This window comes from Vulpes lagopus, chromosome 2, assembly GCF_018345385.1.
Source record: "Vulpes lagopus strain Blue_001 chromosome 2, ASM1834538v1, whole genome shotgun sequence".
NCBI classification, from domain to species: Eukaryota; Metazoa; Chordata; class Mammalia; order Carnivora; family Canidae; genus Vulpes; species Vulpes lagopus.
The window spans coordinates 34,391,704-34,412,676 of record NC_054825.1 but is presented as its reverse complement, the minus strand read 5'-3'; the positions used below and the strand labels follow the sequence as shown (position 1 = coordinate 34,412,676).

Here is a 20,973-nt window from a genome sequence, read left to right as displayed (position 1 = left end):
TTCAGGCTTTTAGAAAATTTAAGATGCCATGTACAAAACCATTACTAACAATTACTCTCATATACTTTATAAACTGCCCATATAATTTTCCCATTCTCCCTAAGTGACAGGTCACAGCAGCTGCTGATGACCATTCTCCTCAACCCCAGAAGAGGAAACAAAAGCTCAGTGATTAAATGACCTCCCCCAAGGGCATTTACACAATTGATTTGTGGCAGAGCTGGAACTATAGAGAAAGAGGAAGCGTGGGAAGGGGAGGGGCAGAAGGTGATACTTAAGGAAATTATAAATGGCTTTTTCCTCAGCTCACAGTTACCACCCCCACAGCCATTCCCTGACCCCATTCCCCTCCCTTACAATCCCAAACAAGGAAACAAAAATTAAAACAGGTCGAAATAAATGCTCCAAGGAGAGTTTTCAGTTCTTTTACTCCCCTCTCCCCACAGAAAACAGAGATAGGTAGTGGAGGGAGCCTGGAAGAATGCTTTTAATCTGTCAGAGATTAGAATCTCCCTGCACTGAGAATCATTATCTCATGATACTTGATACATGATAATAAAAATTAAAAAGGAAAACATATGGCAGGATTAAATGGATAGCAGGTTTAAAGAGAGAAGAGTGTGTACAATTGTCCTGTGTGTGAAAGGGAGTATGATAATTACTACAGTAGACATGATAGGACTATATGGCTAATTTTAATTTTTCAGAAGCAAACATTAAGCCACAGGAACAGAAGAAAAGGAGAAAAATCACAATCATCTAGGTAGATGCAGAAAAAAAATAAGTAAATTCAACAATCTATCTTTTTTAAAAACTACAAACTAGAAATGGAAGAAAATTCCTTTATCTGAAAAATATCCACAAAACCTACAGCAATTATCATACTCAATGGTAAAATGCAGACATCTGCAACCCCCTTCCCCACAAACAAGACATCACTATCCTCTCTTCTATTCAACAAGGGACTGATGATTCTGACAAGTCCAATAATGCAAGGAAAAAAAAAAAACACATCAAGATGAGAACAGAGAAAGGCAACTAACATCATTCATGGGTGACATGACTGTGTATGAAGAAGTTCAGAGCAAGTCTGCCCAAAATATATCACTTTGGCATGTAGACTATTTTGAGTTGAAGGCAATCAAGACCTTGCAGGCTCAAGAGAAATTATGACCCCTCTCATAACTACCCAAAAGAATCTAAATTGGGGGTCTCTCTCAGAAGTTTTTACCAAAGATAAATTTTATCTGAGTGACTCATGTGTATGGGGGCAGGGGGACAGGTGGGTAAACATCTAGTTATCAAATATCTGTTCTTCTTACTGAGCTATGAACTGCCCTCCTCTTTGAGGCCCCAGGCACCATCTCACTCTTTAGCTCAGGACAGCATATATACCTCATTTTACCTTTCTGTCTCTGAATCTCTCATTAGGTATGATTCCTATACATACAAAATTAAATTTGATTTTCTCCTGTTAGTCTGTCTCATGTCAATTTAATTCTTAGACCAGCCAGAAGAACCTTTGAAGGACAAGAGAAAATTTTTCCTCCCTAGCATGTACATAGAAAACCCCAAGAATCTCTGACAACTTCCATTTTTGGATAGGATAGTAATAATTCATGGCAACCAGATTCAGCTTCAATAAATAGAAAAGGCCATGATAAACTAGAAAATCATATTTTCAAAGATGTTGGAGAGCTGTGGAAGAAATGAGGGTTGGGTGAACTGCAAATTCAAGAGATGGGAGAGCCCTCTGGGGTAGCTGATGATCATCACCTGTCTTCTTCTCTAGGGGTATTTGCTGATTTTGAAAGCAGACTGAAGATCACAACATTTGGCCTAAGATGGGCTCTACTCAAGAAAGATAAATAATAGAGGCTTCGGTGGGTGCATGAGTTTGGTGTGACAGATTAAAGGCTCAAGATGCCCCAAATGCATGGTTGATTTTGTCACAAATTTTCTAAGCTATCACTACATATCCACCAGAATGGCAAAAATGAAAAAGATGGAACATATTAAGTGACAGAGAACTTAGAGAGTAACCCAAACTCTCATACACTGCTGGTGGGAATGCAAATTGGTACAACCATTGTTTAAAAACTGGCAGCCAGGGGATCCCTGGGTGGCGCAGTGGTTTGGCGCTTGCCTTTGGCCCAGGGCGCGATCCTGGAGACCCGGGATCGAATCCCACATCGGGCTCCCGGTGCATGGAGCCTGCTTCTCCCTCTGCCTATGTCTCTGCCTCTCTCTCTCTCTCTCTGTGACTATCATACATAAAAAAAAAAAAAAAAAAAAAAAAAAAAAAAAATTTAAAAACTGGCAGCCTAAAAAAAAAAAAAAAAAACAACTGGCAGCCTAACATGCACATGAGAAAATGCTCTGCATCACTTGCCATCAGGGAAAGACACATCAAAACCACAATGAGATACCACCTCACACCAGTGAGAATGGGGAAAATTAACCAGGCAGGAAACCACAAATGTTGGAGAGGATGCGGAGAAAAGTGAACCCTCTTACACTGTTGGTGGGAATGTGAACTGGTGCAGCCACTCTGGAAAACTGTGTGGAGGGTCCTCAAAGAGTTAAAAAGAGACCTGCCCTATGACCCAGCAATTGCACTGTTGGGGATTTGCCCCAAAGATACAGATGCAATGAAACACCGGGACACCTGCACCCCAATGTTTATAGCAGCAATGTCCACAATAGCCAAACTGTAGAAGGAGCCTCGGTGTCCATCGAAAGATGAATGGATAAAGAAGATGTGGTTTATGTATACAATGGAATATTACTCAGCCATTAGAAATGACAAATACCCACCATTTGCTTCAACGTGGATGGAACTGGAGGGAATTATGCTGAGTGAAATAAATCAATCGGAGAAGGACAAACATTATATGTTCTCATTCATTTGGGGAATATAAATAATAGTGAAAGGGAATAGAAGGGAAGGGAGGAGAAATGTGTGGGAAATTTCAGAAAGGGAGACAGAACATAAAGACTCCTAACTCTGGGAAACGAACTAGGGGTGGTGGAAGGGGAGGAGGGCGGGGGGTGGGGGTGAATGGGTGACGGGCACTGAGGGGGGCACTTGACGGGATGAGCACTGGGTGTTATTCTGTATGTTGGTAAATTGAACACCAATAAAAAATGAATTTATTAAAAAAAAAAAAAAAGAGGACGCTAGATTGCAGTCCTCAAAAGGCAATGTCTCGGGCTCATGAACTCATCCTCAGTCTGACAAGACTTTCCTTGCAAGTTGATTGTTACCATAGTCTCTCATGCTTTTAGATGTCATTAGTTTCATTTCCGGATTGGAAGTACTCTGCTGAAACAATTTCTTAATCTGATAAATGCTAATAAACTGATATATACCATGCAAAAAATAAAAAAATAAAAAATAAAAAAATAAAAACTGGCAGCCTTAGGGGTACCTGGGTGGTGTAGCTAGTTAATAAGCATCTGACTCTTGCTTTCAGCTCACGTCTAATCTTGGGGTTGTGAGATCTAGCCATGTGTCGGACTTCATATTCATTGGGCTCCACACTCAGCACAGAGTCAGCCTGGGTTTTTCTCACCCTCTCCCTTTGCTCCTCCCCCTGCAGGCACACTCTCTAAAAGAAATAAAAATCTGGGATCCCTGGGTGGCGCAGCGGTTTGGCGCCTGCCTTTGGCCCAGGGCGCGATCCTGGCGACCCAGGATCGAATCCCACATCGGGCTCCCGGTGCATGGAGCCTGCTTCTCCCTCTGCCTGTGTCTCTGCCTCTCTGTCTCTTTCTCCAACTATCATAAATAAATAAAAATAAATAAATAAATAAATAAATAAATAAATAAATAAATAAAATAAAAGAAATAAAAATCTGGGATGCCTGGGTGGCTCAGTGGTAGAGCCTTTGGCTCAGGTCATGATCCTGGAGTCCTGAGATTAAGTCCCACGTTGGGCTTCCCTCGAGGAGCCTGCTTCTCCATCTGCCTATGTCTCTGCCTCTCATGAATAAATAAATAAAATCTTTAATAAATAAATAAATAAAAACCTTTCTAAAAAGGCAGTCTAAAGCTGACAATATGACACAATTTATATATTAAATAGATACCTGAAATGCACTTGTAATATTCATAGCAATACTATTCATAATAGCCAAAATTAGAAATGATCAAATGTCCATTAACAGTGAAAAGAAAAACTAAGAGTCACACAACAAAATAGTATACAACAGTGAAAATGAAAAGCACGATAAGGATGAATCTCACTAACATAAAGTTGAGTGAAAGAAACTTTCTGCAAATACTAAATACTGCATCCTCCCATTTATGTAAAGTGCAAGAAGTAAAATCAAGCTATAAGCCTTTTGTCAAGATACTGTTTCCCTTGGGGGCAAGGAGTGGCGATTAGAAGGAAGTATGAGGGAGTCTTCTGAGACTGATCACATGCCAGTTATACAGATAGGTTCAGTTTGTGAAAATTCAGCAACCTGAACACTTATATTTCAATTAAAAGTTTTTTTTTAAATAGTTTTTAAAAATATCAAACAAAATAAAGGAGGAAGGAGATACATGAATTACCCAAGGCTATAATTATCATGCACAAAAAGTCAGCTTGGAAATGGTGCCATATGGAAACTAAGAAGTAGCTGTCCAAATCAAACAAGTGCTAAACTAGGAAGACTCACTAAGAAACAATGGTCCAATTAACATGATAACTATCTAACCCTTCTCGGGTGTGTCCTGAGACAATTATTTCTGTTGATGTCATCTTGGCCACAATAAATAGGAGGCCCATATAAGTAAAGCATGAGTCAATTTAACTAAGTCAATAATAAAGTCTGATGCTAAATATTCTAACTCAAGTCTTTACATACCAAGTATGATATGAAAATTAGCTTTGGAGTAATTACTTACTTTAGACCCCAGTTAAGATTTAAAAATAAAACTTGATACTCCTGGGGGATCCCTGGGTGGCTCAGCAGTTAAGCATCTGCCTTTGGCTCAGGGAGTAATCCTGGAGTCCCGGGATCAAGTCCCACATGAGGCTCCCTGCATGGAGCCTGCTTCTCCCTCTGCCTGTGTCTCTGCCTCTCTCCCTCTCTCCCTCCCTCTCTCTCTCTCTCTGTGCCTCTAATGAATAAATAAATAAAATCTTAAAAAAAAAAAAAAAAAAAACTTGATACTCCCAGCCAGCAACCAAGAGTGACAAGCAATAAATGTAATCCAAATAAAAGCAAAATGATCAAACTTTAAATTCTCCCTTCAATAATTTTCAACATTTATATCAAACAACTTTTTTTTTTAAGATTTTATTTATTTATTCATAGAGACACACACAGAGAGAGGCAGAGACACAGGCAGAGGGAGAAGCAGGCTCCATGCAGAGAGCCCGACGTGGGACTCAATCCAGGGTCTCCAGGATTACGCCCTGGGCTGCAGGCGGCGCTAAACCGCTGCGCCACTTGGACTGCCCTATATCAAACAACTTTTAACCCTGAACTAGACCGGTTATTTTAAAACAAAGCAGAAAGTGGGATGCCTGGGTGGCTCAGCAGTTGAGGGTCTGCCTTCAGCTCAGGGCGTGATCCTGGTCTGGGGATCGAGTCCCACACTGGGCTCCCTGTGAAGAGCCTGCTTCTCTCTCTGCCTGTCTCTGCCTCTCTCTCTGTCTCTCATAAATAAATAAATAAAAGCTTTAAAAATAATAATAAAAATAAAACAAAGCAGAAAGAATACTATATAAAGTTAAAATTTCTTGGAGTGCCTGGGTAGCTCAGTGGGTTCAAAATTGGACTCTTGGTTTCAGCCCAGGTCATGATGATCTCATGGGTCATTGGAGCCCAACTTGGGCTCCAAGCTCAGCAGGCAGTCTGCTTGAAGATTCTCTCCCTCTGCCCTTCCCCTCATTCACACACACACATGTGCACTCTGTCAAACAAATCTTAAAAAGTTAAAATTTCTTCAAACTTAGAACTACTTTTATACATGGGTCATCCTCCTCATAGATGCTCTGTGATCCCAGAACAGCAAGGACAGCTCTAAGATCACTGTCATGGTCTCTAAAGGTTAACTCAAAACACAAGCTAGAAAGATTTTAAACTGTAATTCTCTCAAGGCAGTCCTTCAAGACAAGCAAACCATAAACACTCATTCTGCACGGAGGGGTATACCTTCACTTGAGGGCTGAGTTCTACCCATATGTACCCCATGGTTCTGACAGAAAAAGAATCTTGCCCTCTTCAGATAATGCTACAACAGGACATTACCCTGAAATGATTTTCCATGCCAGCACTGACCCACTGACCACTTCCAGCCAATGTTCGGTAATTATATACCTTCACCAAACAACCTCTTTACTACTCAGGTCTTGGGTACTAGTAAACTCTTCCGGTCAAATTGGGCTTTTGGGCCTCATCTAGTTTTGCCAATTGGGAGTGTCACATGAAGGGGCATCTGGGTGGCTCAGTCAGTTAACGTCTGACTCTTTGGTTTTGGCTCCAAGTCATGATCTCATAGGTCATGAGATCAAGCCCCATGTCAGGCTCTGGGCTCAGAGGGGAGTCTGCTTGAAGGATTCTCTCCCTCTGCCCCTCCTCCCACTCATTCATTTTCTCTAAAATAAATATATAAATCTTTAGGGGCACCTGGATATCTCAGTCAGCTAAGCAGTTGCCTTCGGCTCAGGTCATAATCCTGGGGTCCTAGGATCGAGCCATATCAGGCTCCATGCTCAGCAGGGAATCTCTTAAGATTCTCCCTCCCTCTATCCCTCCTCCACCCTGTACCCTCTCTCTCTTTCTCTCAAATAATAAACAAATTTTTTTAAAAGTCATGTGAAGTGTTCATATGAGCCTGTTGAACTTGACAGAGATAACTAAAATTACATCAGACCTGAGCAGCCTTTATGGCATGTCTCCTATAAAATAGATACAAAACAAAACAACCTTCATCAAGACACAATGTCTGGTACATAGTAGGCACTCACAAATGGTAACCCTATATTATAACCATCATTATTATGATCTCTCAGGGGTGATATGAAAATAGACCAGCCTCAGTAACCACCATGTTATTACCAGCATTATATACTCATGCAAATTCCAGTTGCACACTGTCATCTCTAGAGGTCAAAAACATTCACTGGACAGGCTGGTCACAGAATGGTACTTCATAAGACTTATCAGAAAAGCAGGTAAATAATGATCCCTTTATAACTGCTATAGGCAAGCCACTGCTTATGCCAGTGGCTTTCAGCAGGTGACAATTTTGTGGGACATTTGGCAATGTGTCACAACTAAATTGTCACAACTAAAGGGTAAAATGTAACTCGTGAGTACAGGCCAGGGATGCTGCTAAGAATGCTACAATCCATAGGACAGTCCCCACAACAAAGAATTATCCAGCCCAAAATGTCAATAGGGTCAAGGGAGGAAGACACTAGTGTATAATTCTGACTTAAGCATCTAAAAATAATGGATGAAAACCACTGCAACCAATTCAATCCATTTAAAATTAGGAGACAGCTTCATCAAAACAAAGAAAGCTGGGGTGCCTGGGTGGCTAAGTCAGTGTATGACTCTCGATTCTGGCTCAGGCATGATCTCAGGGTACTGGGATTGAGCCCACCTCAGGCTCTGTGCTCAGTGGGGAGTCTGCTTGAGGATTCTCTCTCCCTCTCCCTTTGCCCCTCTCCCAACTCTCTCACTCTCTCTAAATAATAAATTATTTAAAAACACACAAAAGAAAGCTATCTGTACTAAACTCCCATCTATTGATTTATTTATTTTAAAAATATTAAGCCAGAAAAGGATTAAAGGATTAAAGGAAGACTGGAGAAAAACTGATAATGAAGGAGAGAAGGGACAAGTTTGCAGAAACTGAATAAGCAATCAAGTACAAAAGTAAAGGGATCTACCTTGAAAAAGGAACATAGCCAGGGCTTGAGACAGACTCTTCCTGAATGCTCAGTTAGCATTTTACACAGCACAAACTCTTTATAGAAATTATACTCTCAGGTACCTGGATGGCTCAGTCAGTTGAGCTCTACCTTAAGTTCAGGTCACAATCCAGGGACCTGGATCCCAGCTTCCTGCAGAGCAGGGAGCTTGTTTCTCCCTCTTCCCCGAAACTCTCCCTGCTTGTACAGTTTCTTTCTCTCTGTTAAAAAAATAAATAAAATCCCAATTTAAAAAAAAAATACTTTCAAGGAACCCCTTAGATAGATCCTATTCCCATTTCTCCTAGATGAGGAAATCAAACCTCGTAAAAGTAATTTGGGTATGGCCATACACAGGCATTAAAGAACTAGGATTCAAACCCAAGGCTTTAGACACCAAAGTATCACACCCTTAACCACTTCTACCAAGTCAAACAAACTGTACTTTTTTTTTTTTAACCTCTGAAAGGATTCTCACAGAAATGCTGAGCATGGTTATCTATGGGCAGTAGACCATAGGTGATCTTTATTTTTTGTACTTCTCATAACAGAATAGAAAGAATTCTTGAAAAGATAAAACTTAAGGAACTTAAACACGCTAGGCTCTGTGTACTAAGTATATAAGTCCAAGGTGAACTTTCTGTTGTTACTTAGATCAGCTACATCACGATATAACAGGGCTAATTAATAAAGAAAAAATGTGAAACCCCATTTCTATTCATTATTGTTGTTGATTTGGTTCCCTTAAGAAACTAGTTGTTTGTCTCACAACTAGCACAATTTCCAAAAGAATTGTTTAAACAGTTTGTGATGGGAGGTGAAGATTTTCAGCAGATAATGGAACAGAACCCACAGTCTAATTCCAGAACCTACTCACTTAATTGCTGACCTAATGTGGTTTGGCCCAATGCTATTATCAATTTTAGGCTTCATTTTCTTCCTACCCAAAGGATAAGAACTTCAGGTAATTTATTTTTATTTTTATTTATTTGAGAGAGTAAGCGAGAGAGCATGAACAGGGTGAGAGGTAGAAGGAGAAATAGACGCCTCACGGAGTAGGGAGCCTAATACAGGCTCGATCTCAGGACTCCAGGATCATGACCTGAGCTGAAGGCAGCCGCTTAACCAACTGAGCTACCCAGGTGCCCCAGAATTCAGGTAATTTAGTAAGTAACAGCATAGAGTCTGATCTTCCCTCTCCCTTTGCCTCTCTCCCAGATTGTGCTCGCTCTCACTCACTCTCTCTCAAATAAAATCTTAAAAAAAATGTACAGACAAGATCTACTGACGGATGCTAAAAAGTTTGAGGTAAAAAACGATTTGCATAGTCCCAAAGTATCTCCCCCAAGATATTTACCAACTACAAAGGTAAAGACAGTATTTTCTTATTCTTGATAATTATACTATGATTGATATACAGGGTAAGCATATTGGTTTTGCAACTTTTTTGTAAGGCTAAATTAGTTCAAAATTTTAAATCTTTTAAAAATTAAAAATATATCTGGATCCAGACCCTCTGCACCTACCCAAAACAACAACAGAGTTAATGAAGAAGGATGTCTACATTAGAGAATATGTTACAGCCAGGATCCTATGCTACTAGAAGGCCAAAGCTGAAAAAAAAAATTGAATGTTTGTCAAAGATTTTCTTAAAATATGGACATATAAGCACCTGTACATGCTACAACATGGATACACTTTGAAAACATTATCCCAAGCAAAAGACAACAGACAAAAGACTACATATTATATCCATTCTATTTACCTGAAATACCCAGAATACACAAATCCAGAGAAACAGAAAGTAGATTAATGATTGCCAGGGGCTTGAAGAAGAGGAAAATAGGAAGTTAATGCTAAAGGTTATGAGTTTTCTTTTTAGGGTGATGAAAATGCTTAAAATTGACTGTAGTGATAGCTGCAATTCACAACTCTGTGGATATACTAAAACCACTGAATGGTGTACTTTATTTTTTGTGACCCCACCCCACCCTGAATGGTATACTTTAAGAGGATGAATTTTCAGTATCAATAAAGCTGTTATAAATTATACATATATAAAACATGTATTACATACATTACTAAAACCCTTAATTTATTCATTGCCCTAATATTCACAGAGATGTATTCTATTTTGCAGAGCCATGAAAATGTTAATACCAATCTGGCTGGCTGATTTTAAGTTATCATTATCCTTAATGAATAATAAATATCCATTTTACTTTTTAAAAAAGTCTATTGTTATACCCATATATCTGAGTGGCCAGTCTTAACTATTCAACTTCTAGGAAAGGTGTCTTCCCAGCCTGAGGGTTCCCATCTGCCTTATTTATAGGACCTGATCCACCAGATGCTAAAGTAGTCATCTTGCTTCTTGGTCTTCCTTGCCCTGTTCAACTCATCATCTTCTTGATGTACTGTTCACTAATTTGTTCTCCTTTCCTGCTCTCTTCTTGCTAGGCATCTCTAGAGACACCTCAAAGATGGGAGAAGTGACCTGCTACTTCTTTCACACATGTCCACCTAGCCCAGGCTGATAGCTCTACCTACTTTCCTAGAAGCAAACTTAACATGCTTTTACACCTACCCACTCTTGTTCCATCCTCTCATCACCTAGGATCCAGAAGAAAAGCATAAGGAAATAGCAGAACTGTCTGAATTAAACCTTTTAAGAGCTGTGGGATTTTTCATTTCTCTATTAACCACGTACAGTTGCTATAAGGATCAAATAATGTAAGGTGATAATTCTTAAGAAACCATAAACAAGGCAGGGGGGTAGCATGATCACACAATCATTTCTGAATCTTCACAGCAACACACATATAGAGAGTTTCATTTCAACTACAACCAAAACCTCTAGTAGTTTTTAGTCAAAAAACTAATAAGACTGATTTCCTCCAATCACTTTAAAGCAGGAGTCACAAATTTAAATGCTTTTAAGGCCAAAAAAAGTAATGTAAATGAGCAAAGCAGTGAGGCAGAATTATGATGAGAAGGAATATTCACCCTTATCTGAAAGAAAGGAAATCTCAGCTCAGGCCAATTTCTGCCAGGTAGGAATGTGGGCCCAATGTCAATAGGTCTCCTTATTTTCCCTCGAGGAACTCCCAGGATTTTTAAGTGTTGATACACATTTAAAAGATAACAACTAAAAAAAAAAAAAAAAAGATAACAACTACAAAAATATCTGCATGCTACATCTCAGCCTACTAGTCCACAGAGATATCTGCTATATAGGTGCCCGGACTCTCTAAAATAAAAACAACACAGGGGTGCCTGGGTGACTCTGTCAGTTGAGTGAGTGATTTCAGTTCAGGTCATGATCTCAGGGTCCTGAGATCAAGCCCTGCATTGGGCTCTGCACTCAGCAAGGAGTCTGCTTCCCTCTCTCCCTCGCTCATGCTCACATGTACTCTCCCCTTCTCTAATAAATAAAATCTTTAAAACAACACAAAGTGAGAAGATACTGACATTTTAGCACAAGGGAAGAAAAGGAACTACATACCAGTAGAAGCCAATGTTGCTCAGAATCAAAACTTATTAGCACTAATAGGGATTTTTAAGCTACTTAGTTTGATGTCTTATAAAAAGAGGCCCATGTAAAGTAACCCACTCAAGATAACAAAGCCAATCTGTGCCAAAGAGGGCTTTAACTCAGACCTTCTCATCACCAGAGTGATTTTTCCAATAAAACACACTGGCTCTTGAGAGAATAGAATTATAGAGCAAATAAGACATTCTGTCACTGGATAGCAGTCTGGAGTAAAAACTCAGAAAGAGGGGTCAAGCTCAGATACCTTCCCAGAACAGACTCTGAGCTCAAGAATGTTACCCTGGGTTGCCTGGATGGCTCAGTTGGTTAAGCATTCAACTCTTGATTTCAGCTCACGTCTCGATCTCAGGACTGTGAGTTTAAGCCCCATGTTGGACTCCATATACATGTTGGGTATGGAGCCTATTAAAAAAAAAAAAAAAGGAATGTTATCCTGATCAAATGATGTCTGATACTCCCAGCCTCCTCAGATGGTGGCTAATGATTTATATATGGTAATTTGTATTGGCCATCAGCAGAGCACACAAAACCAGAGTAGCATGGGGGAAAAGGGAAGATGAGAATTTTGACCAGCTTGAGAAGGAAAAATAAAAAAGTGCTAATGTTTATTTTCATTTTAAATGTACTTCTTCCATAAAACCAAATCTTTAGGTGTAATTAAACAAAGGATAGGAGAAAAAAAGAAAGGCCATAGGTTCTTTTTTTTTTTTTTTTTGGTCAAAGTCCTGCAAAAGGTCTCTTGGAAAGTTTGTTGCTTTAATCATTTGCTAAATTATCTGTAAAATCATTTAATTCTCAAGTTTTTAGAATCCTAGAATTCTAGGGCTGGATGGCTTCATAGGAGCCATGCAGATCATCTCTCTCAATTGAGTAGACTTACTCTACAAAATGTGTACATTCACACTAAAACTCAGATCTAGGGGTGCCTGAGTGGTTCAGTTGGTTAAGCACTTGCCTTTGGCTCAGGTCATGATCCCAGAGTCCTGGGAGAAGGCCCCTCATCAGGCCCTCATATCAGGTACCCCATTCAGTGGGGAGTCTGCTTCTTTTGCCCCTCATCCTACTCATGTTCTCTCTCTCCCTCAAATAAAATATTTTTGAAAAATTAAAATAAAAAACTCAGATCTACACTTCTCTGTTTAGGAAATTATTAGAAGATCGTTTAAAAGCTATCTTCTATATGCTTTCTCGAAGCTACTGGAGGACATGTTCCAAATACACCACATATCTCTTGAACGAAGGGGCAAATCAAGACAGAATAGGAGCTCCAGGAAAACATCCATTACAGGAGAGAAGCAAACAAATTCCAGACAACCACATTGCAGTAGATCTGGAGCAAAACTAGTCCACACTGCAGCTGGGGGACAAGTGTCTAGAAACAGTGTCTCTAAGGAAAAAACATGAAATCAATAGATCAGTTAATAGGCTTGATCACATGGGAAATTATACTAAAATGGTTGTGGAAGTGGGGAGAATCAGAAATAAGTAAACAGAAAATTAAGAAAATGATAAAACAAGATAAAACAAAAAGATAAAGAAAAAATATTATAATCAGATTATGCTATTTGGCTTGGCAGTGAATAATATAAAGTCATGTTAACACTAAATGAAACTGTATCTAAAAATCCGTGATATTACTATTTTGGTAAGATAGGGCAAGAAGGAAAGCTAAGAAAAGTTACATCTTTTCCTACCATAAAAACAAGTCAACGGATAATTTCTAAAATTAAGAAATCAAGAAATAACTGTAGAGCCAATTATTTGGAAATATTAAAATAAATTTCAAAATAAAGAGCTTAAAGAGTTGAATGTGGTTGCCTTCACAGAGCAAGAAGTAAAGGATGGAGTAAGGGTAGGAAATTGCTGTTATTTTGCTATAAAACTTTCAGTACTACCTGACTTTTAAAACTCTGCCTTGGGATGTCTGGGTGGCTCAGCGGTTGAGCATCTGTCTTCAGCTCAGGGCGTGATCTCGGGATCCAGGATCAAGTCCCACATCGGGCTCCTTGCAGGGAGCCTGCTTCTCCCTCTGCCGGTGTCTCTGCCCCCCTCTCTCTGGGTCTCTCATGAATAAATAAATAAAATCTTTAAAAAACACAACAATTCTGCCTTTATTACATTGATAAATACCAAAAATTAATTTTAAAAGTCAGGCACATATTAAATAGATTCATTTAAGTTTCCTTGAAGGGCAGGGTGTTTGATTTTTAGTGCATATATATGTTATTTGTTCTTCAAAAAAAAAAATTAAAAAGTGCAAGTACTGAATTCAAAATTTCATTCGTTAAGAAAGTCAACTATGTATTAGATTTGCCCCACAGTCATTTTCCTTTTTTCTTTTTCCAAATTTTTATTTAAATTCTAGTTAGTTGGGGCACCTGGGGGGCTTGTGGGGTATCAGCCTGAGGATTCTCTCTCTTTCCTTCTGCACCTCCTCCTGCTCATATGTGCTATCTCTCTGAAATAAATAAATCTCTTAAAAACAAATACATGAATTCTAGTTAGTTAAAATATAGTATAATACTGGTTTTAGGAGAACTTAGCAATTCATCACTTACATACAATACTCAGTGCTCATCAAAACAAGTGTACTACTACTAATACCTATTACCCATCTAGCCCATCCCCCATCCACCTCCCTCCATCAACCCTCAGTTTGTTCTATATCTTTAAGAGCCTCTTATGGCTTTTTTTTTTTTTTTTTAAGATTTTATGTATTTATTCATGAGAGTCACCAAGAGCAGACACAGGCAGAGGAAGAAGCAGGCTCCATGCAGGAACCCAATGTGGGACTCGACCCCGGAACTCCAGGATCATGCCCTGAACCACCCAGTCCTCCTTTCATCTTTTTTTCTTTTCTCCCTCCCATTTATTCATGTTTTGTCTCTTAAATTCTACTTCTAAGTAAAATCATATGGTATTTGTCTTTCTCTGACTTATGTCACTTAGTATAATACACTCTAGCTCTATCCACATCATTGCAAATGGCAAGATTTCATTCTTTTTGAAGGCTAATATTCCAGTGTGTATGTGTGTGTACACACTACATCTTCTTTATCCATTCTCAGTCGATGGGCGTTTGGGCTCTCTCTGTAGTTTGGCTGTTGTTGATAACGCTGCTATCAATATCATGGGGTGCATGTACCCCTTCAAATCTGTATTTTTCTTTTAGGTAAATATCTAGTACTGCAGTTGCTGGATTGCACTGTAGTTCTATTCTTAACTTTTTTGAAGAATTTCCACTCTGTTTTCCAGAGTGGCTGCACAGTTTGCATTCCATCAACAGTGTAAGGATTTTACCCTTTCTCTCCATCCTCATCAACATGTTTGTGTTGCTAATTTTAGCCATTCTGACAGGTGTGAGGTGTCATCTCATTGTGCTTTTGATTCATATTTTCCCGATGATGAGTGATATTGAGCATCTTTTCAGTTATCTGTTACCCATCTGATGTCTTCTTTGGAAAAATGTCTATTCATGTCTTCTGCCCATTTCTTAACTGGATTATCTGGTTTGGGGATGTTGAATTTGATAAGTTCTTTATAGATTTTGGATATTAACCCCTTATCAGATACGTCATTTGCATATATCTTTTCCCATTCCATAGGCTGCCTTTTAGTTTTGTTGATTGTTTCCTTTGCTGTGCAAAAGCTTTTTATCTTGATGAAGTCCTAGTAGTTCATTTTTGCCTTTGTTTCTCTTACCTTTGGAGACATATCTAGTACGAAGTTTTTGCAGCCAAGGCCAAAGAGGTTGCTGCTTGTGTTCTCCTCTAGGATTCTGACAGATTCCTATCTCACATTTAGGTCTTTCATCTATTTAGTTTATTTTTGTTTATGGTATAAGAAAGTGGCCCACTTTCATTCTTCTGCATGCAGCTGTCCAGTTTTCCCAATACCATTTGTTGGAAGAGTATTTTTTCCATTGGATATTCTTTCCTCCTCTGTTGAAGATTAGTGACCATAGAATTGAGGGTCCCTTTCTGGGTTTTCTATTCTGTTTCACTGACCATGTGCCATTACCATACTGTCTTGATGACTACAGATTTGTAATATAGCTTAAAGCCCGAATTGTGATGCCTCTAGCTTCGCTTTTCTTTTTCGGGTTGCTTTGACTACTCAGGGTCTTTACAAAGGTTAGGATGGTTTAATATTCGCAAATCAATCAACATGATGCACCACATCAACAAAACAAAGAATAAAAACTGTATGATCATCTCAGTCAATGGATGCAGAAAAAGCACATGACAAAAATTCAGCATCTGTGATAAAAACTCTCAACAAAGTAGACCTAACAGAAACATACCTCAACATAATAAAGGCCATATGTGATGAAAAACCCACAGCTAATATATATACAATAGTGAAAATCTGAGAGCTTTTTCTCTAAGATCAGGAACAAAACTAGGATGTCCACTGTTACCTCTTTTACTCAACATAGTATTGGAAGTCCAAGCCACAGCAACACTAATAATGAAATAACAAAGAGTTACAATCCACAAACTCATTGTGAACCCCATGAAAATACCAATAGTATTTTTCACAGAACCAGAATAAATAATACTAAAATTTGTATAGAACCACAAAACACCCCAAACAGCCAAAGCAATCTTGAGAAAGAAAAACGAAGCTAGAGGTATCACAATTCCAGACCTTAAGATAAACTATAAAGCTGTAGTAATCAAAACAGTATGGTACTAGTACAAAAACAGACACACAGATCAATGGAACGGAACAAAGAGCCCTGAAATAAACCCTCGCTTACAATGGTCAATTAATCTACAACAAAGGAGGCAAGAATATACAATGCAGAAAAGATGGTCTCTTCAACAAATGGTGTTGGAAAAACTAGAGCTACATGCAGAAGAATGAAAGTGGACCATTTTCTTACACCATACACAAAAATAAACTCAAAATGAGTTAAAAACCTAAATATGCAACCTGAAATCATAAAACTCCTAGAAAACATAGGGAATAATCTCTTGAACATTGGCCTTACCCATGTTTTTCTAGCTATGTCTCCTCAAGCAAGGGAAACAAATGTAAAAAAAAACTATTGGGACTACCCCAAAATAAAAAGCCTTTGCAAAACAAAGAAAACCATCAACAAAACATAAGGCAACCTACTAAATGGGAGAAGATATTCACAAATGATATGTCCAAAGAGTTAATACACAAAATATATAATGAAATTATACAACTCAACACCAAAAAAAAACAAATAATCAATTTAAAAATGGGCATCTAAATAGACATTTTCCCAAAGGAGACATACAGATGAGAAGATTCTCAATATTACTAACCATTAGAGAAATGCAAATCAAACTGCAATGAGGGGTGCCTGGTTGATCAGTCAGACATCTGGCTCTTGATTTCAGCTCAGGTCATGCATGATCTCAGGGTTGTGAGACCAAGCTCTGAGTTGTGCTCTTCACTCAGAGGGGAGTCTGCTGGAGATATTCTCTCTTCCTCTCCCCCTCCCCATTTCTCTCTCCTTCTAATTTAAAAAAAAAAAAAAAACCCACAATGAGATAACACCTCACATCTGTCAGAAAGGCTAGAATCAAAATGAAATAAAGTGTTGGTGAGGATGTAGAGAAAAAGGAACCCTCATGCACTGTTGTTGGGAATGTAAATTGGTGCGGCCACTGTGGAAAACAATATGAAGTTTCTCAAAAAATTAAAAATAGAAATACTGTATGATCCAGTAATTCCACTACTAGTTACCCAAAGAGAATAAAAAGATATACCCACTCCCCCACCACCAAAATAAGATAAAAAGCACTCCCATGTTCATTATAGCATTATTTACAATAGCCAAGCTCTGGATACAACCAAAATGTACACTGATAGATAAATGGATAAAGAATATGTGGTGTGTGTGTGTGTGTGTGTGTGTGTGTGTGTGTGTGTGGAGTATAACGGAATATTACTTGACCATAAAAAAGGATGATATCTTGCCATTTGCAACAACACAGATCGACCGAGAAAGTATTATGCTATGTGGAAATAAGTCAGAGAAAGACAAATACCATATGATTTCATTTACATGTGGAATCTAAAAACAAACAGCAGAAACATAAGGGTGCCTAAATGGCTCAGTTGGTTGAGAGTCTGCCTTCAGCTCAGGTTATAATCGCAGGGTCCTGAAATCAAGCTCTGACATTGGGCTCCCTGCTGCAGAGAACCTGCTTCTTTCTCTCTCCCTTTGCTGCTCTGCTCCCCTGCTTGTGCATGTGTGCCCGTGCACTCTCTCTGTCAAAAAAAAAAAAAAAAAGTAAATAAATAAAATCTTAAAAACAAAAAAGGAGGAAAGAAAGAAAAAAACAGGTCCATATATACAGAGAACTGATGATTGCCAGAGGACAGGCATGTTGGGGGATGGGCAAATAGGGTAAAGGAGAGTAGGAAATAAAGACTTTCAGCTATGGAATGAACAAGTCACTGCATGAAAGGTACAGCAGGGAATGCAGTCAATGTTATAGCACTGTACAGTGACAGATGGTAGCTACATTTGTGGTTAGCACACCATAAGGTATAGAGTTGTCCAAACACTGTTGTACAACTGAAACTAATGTTAACATTGTGTATCAACTATACTTAAAAAATAGATGTGAATAATCAAATGTTAAATTATGTTTCTTACATTCTCTGTTCCAAAGTCTATAAAAATGTTGATAATAAATTTAAAAACTTTACCTCAAACATTTAAAAAATGTAGAATATATATCAAATAACTTTCACAGGACAAGGTTTCACTTACATGAAATGCTTTATTTCTTTCTAATGCCAGGAGCAAGCTACTGTTCTGCTCTAGAGCTGACTAAATCTAAAGCTCTTCAATTCTTAAAATTAACCATCAGGATTTTAAATGGACTCAATTCCATGTTGCTTTAAGAAAAATAAACATTTGCTTTACTTACCTGATCATCTGTCTTCACCACTAGAAGGATGGGGATTTTTTGCCTCTGTTGTTTATTGTTATATCCATAGCACCTAAATTAATGCTGGCACATACTAGTTGTATGATAATTTTTACTTCTGACTTATAATTAATGAAAAATGAAGCAGCATTAAAAGCAGATCTTGTGACACCAACCTTAAAAACTGGTATTAACCCCACAACACCTTCACAATTTATCTTTCTATCCATCTTTAATTCACTAGGACCAAACTTCCTCAATTAAAAATCCATTCTTAATAAAACATGAATAAAATGAAAAATAATACTAATAGAATAGTAACAGAACTAATCACAGTGTGATTTTTTTAATTTCTTTTTTTTTTAATTCATGAGAGACACAGAGAGAGAGAGAGAGAGGCAGAGACACAGGCACAGGGAGAAGCAGGCTCTTCACAGAGAGCCTGATGTGGGACTCGATCCCAGAACTGGGATCAAGCCCTGAGCCAAAGGCAGACGCTCAACCGCTAAATCACCATGGTGATTTTAGGTGTCCCTAAAATGTTAAATAAAAACAATTCTCTGTGAATACAAAACAAGACTAGAATCTAGTGGAATTGAGCTTTGTAGAGCTCTCTTACACCACACTGTCAGGTCCCTTATGTCCTATGCATTTTCAAACCACCTTAGTTCCTATGAATAACTAAGAAACGCAAAAAATCTTTAAAATACACTCTTACCTCTAATTTCTTTGTAATAAGAAAACACATACAAATACTACTTACTAGCTACACTGACATTTAGAATATGGAAAGGGAGGGGCACCTGGGTGGTTCAGCGGTTGAGCATCTGCCTTTGGCTCAGGTTGTGATCCCAGGATCCTGAGATCAAGTCCTACATCAGGCTCCCTGCAGGGAGCCTGCTTCTCCCTCTGCCCATGTCTCTGCTTCTCTCTCTCTGTATCTCTCATGAATTTTTTTTTTTTTTTAAAGCATGGAAATGGCAAATTGTGAGCAAAAACTAAATCATGTTTATGACTAGAGCTCCCTACTTCCAGAAGCAGCCTATGTCTCTAGACAAATTTGTCCAACAAACACTAAACTCCTACTATGTGCCAGACACTGTGCTAGGTGCCAGTGATACCATTATAGGGATTCTTGCTTCTTCAGAGGTCCTGGCTCCAAATATAACTCTACAGATCTAACATAGCCTATATAGTTGGGCAAAGAATCACCATGTTAACTGAACTGGAATCCATTCTCCCTACTAGACCCTGGGAGCATTCCTAAAAAATCCAGACATTTTTTTTTTTAAGCTGGTATTAACAGCATAGAGAAAAATGGCAGAACTTAGAACTAGAAGAATCCTTTCTTCAAATGAAGAAACTGAGGCCCAGAGTTTTAAGGATCACTTACCTTTTCTTTCTGGAAGATTTTATTTATTTATTTCACACAGAGAAAAGAGAAGCACAAGAAGAGGGAGTGGCAGAGAGGCAGAGGGAGAAGCTGACTCTGGACTGAGCAGGGAGCCTAATGTGGGGATCCAACCCAGGACCATGGGACCAGGACCTGAGCCAAAGGTAGATGCTCAACTAAGGCAGCCAGGCACCTCACCTTTTTAAATTCTTTATAAGCAACTGCCCTTTTAAATCAAGACCTAGTTTGAACAAATCTTTATTTTCCAGTGCTAACTTCTTCACCTATATTTTCACATCCACTTTCTCCAAGCCTTCCCTCAGGCATTACCCTCCTCCACTAGCTTCTTCCTCTTAGCCAACAGTACCAACTTCCCTATTTTTCCTACTACAGTTCTGCTCAACCCTTTCCAACTACTACCTAATTGCTCCAAATTCAATACCAACATTTTTTTCAAAGTTACTCTGTAGGGCCCCATGAAATTTGGCTTCTATTCCCTCCAATTTATTTGCAGTTTACCAATGAAATAGTTCTTGGTCTTTTCCCAAGGCCTCAGTATGCTTAAAACCTCTTTGGTTGAGGGCACCTGGTGGCTCAGCTGGTTGGGTATCTATCTGCCTTTGGCTCAGGTCATGATCTCCAGGTCCTGGGATTGAGCCCCACGTTGGGCACCCTGCTCAGTGGGGAGTCTTCTCTCTCCCCCTCTGCCTCTCCCACCCTGCTCCTGCTCTCTCTCAAATAAATAAAATATTTAAAACAACAACAACAAAACCCTCTTTAGCCAGACACTTCTGACCATTCTCTCTTTTTTTTTTTTTTAAGATTTTATTTATTTATTCATGAGACACACATACAGAGAGAGAGAGACACAGGCAGAGGGAGAAGCAGGTGTCATGCAGGGAGCCTGATGTGGGACTTGATCCCGGGACTTCAGGATCACACCCTGGGCCAAAGGCAGGCACTAAACCGCTGAGCCACCCAGGTGTCCCTGGATTCACTTCTGATAAAGCCACTTACCAGCAATGTATCCTTGACCAAGTTAACCTATTGGAGCCTCTATCTCCTTATCTGAAAAACAGAAAAGAACCACAATACCTCCCTCACAGAACTACCCTGGCCATTAAAGAACATATGGGAAACACCAAATACAAGGCAAAACACCCAGTAGGCATTCAGTAAATATTAGCT

At 38.9% G+C, this 20,973-nt stretch overlaps 1 protein-coding gene across 4 annotated transcripts in view; it reads right to left on the bottom strand.

Moving 5' to 3' along the window:
- The window catches only part of IDE (insulin degrading enzyme), a 138,971-nt gene that overhangs the window by 95,707 nt on the left and 22,291 nt on the right, over positions 1-20,973 (bottom strand). Inside the window, exon 2 of one of the 4 annotated variants that reach the window (XM_041743514.1) lies at positions 8,003-8,140. The exons of the other annotated variants lie outside the window; for them this stretch is intronic. The gene's annotated coding sequence lies outside the window, so the exon portion shown is untranslated. The remainder of the gene's footprint in view (positions 1-8,002; positions 8,141-20,973) is intronic. 4 annotated transcript variants of the gene reach the window in all.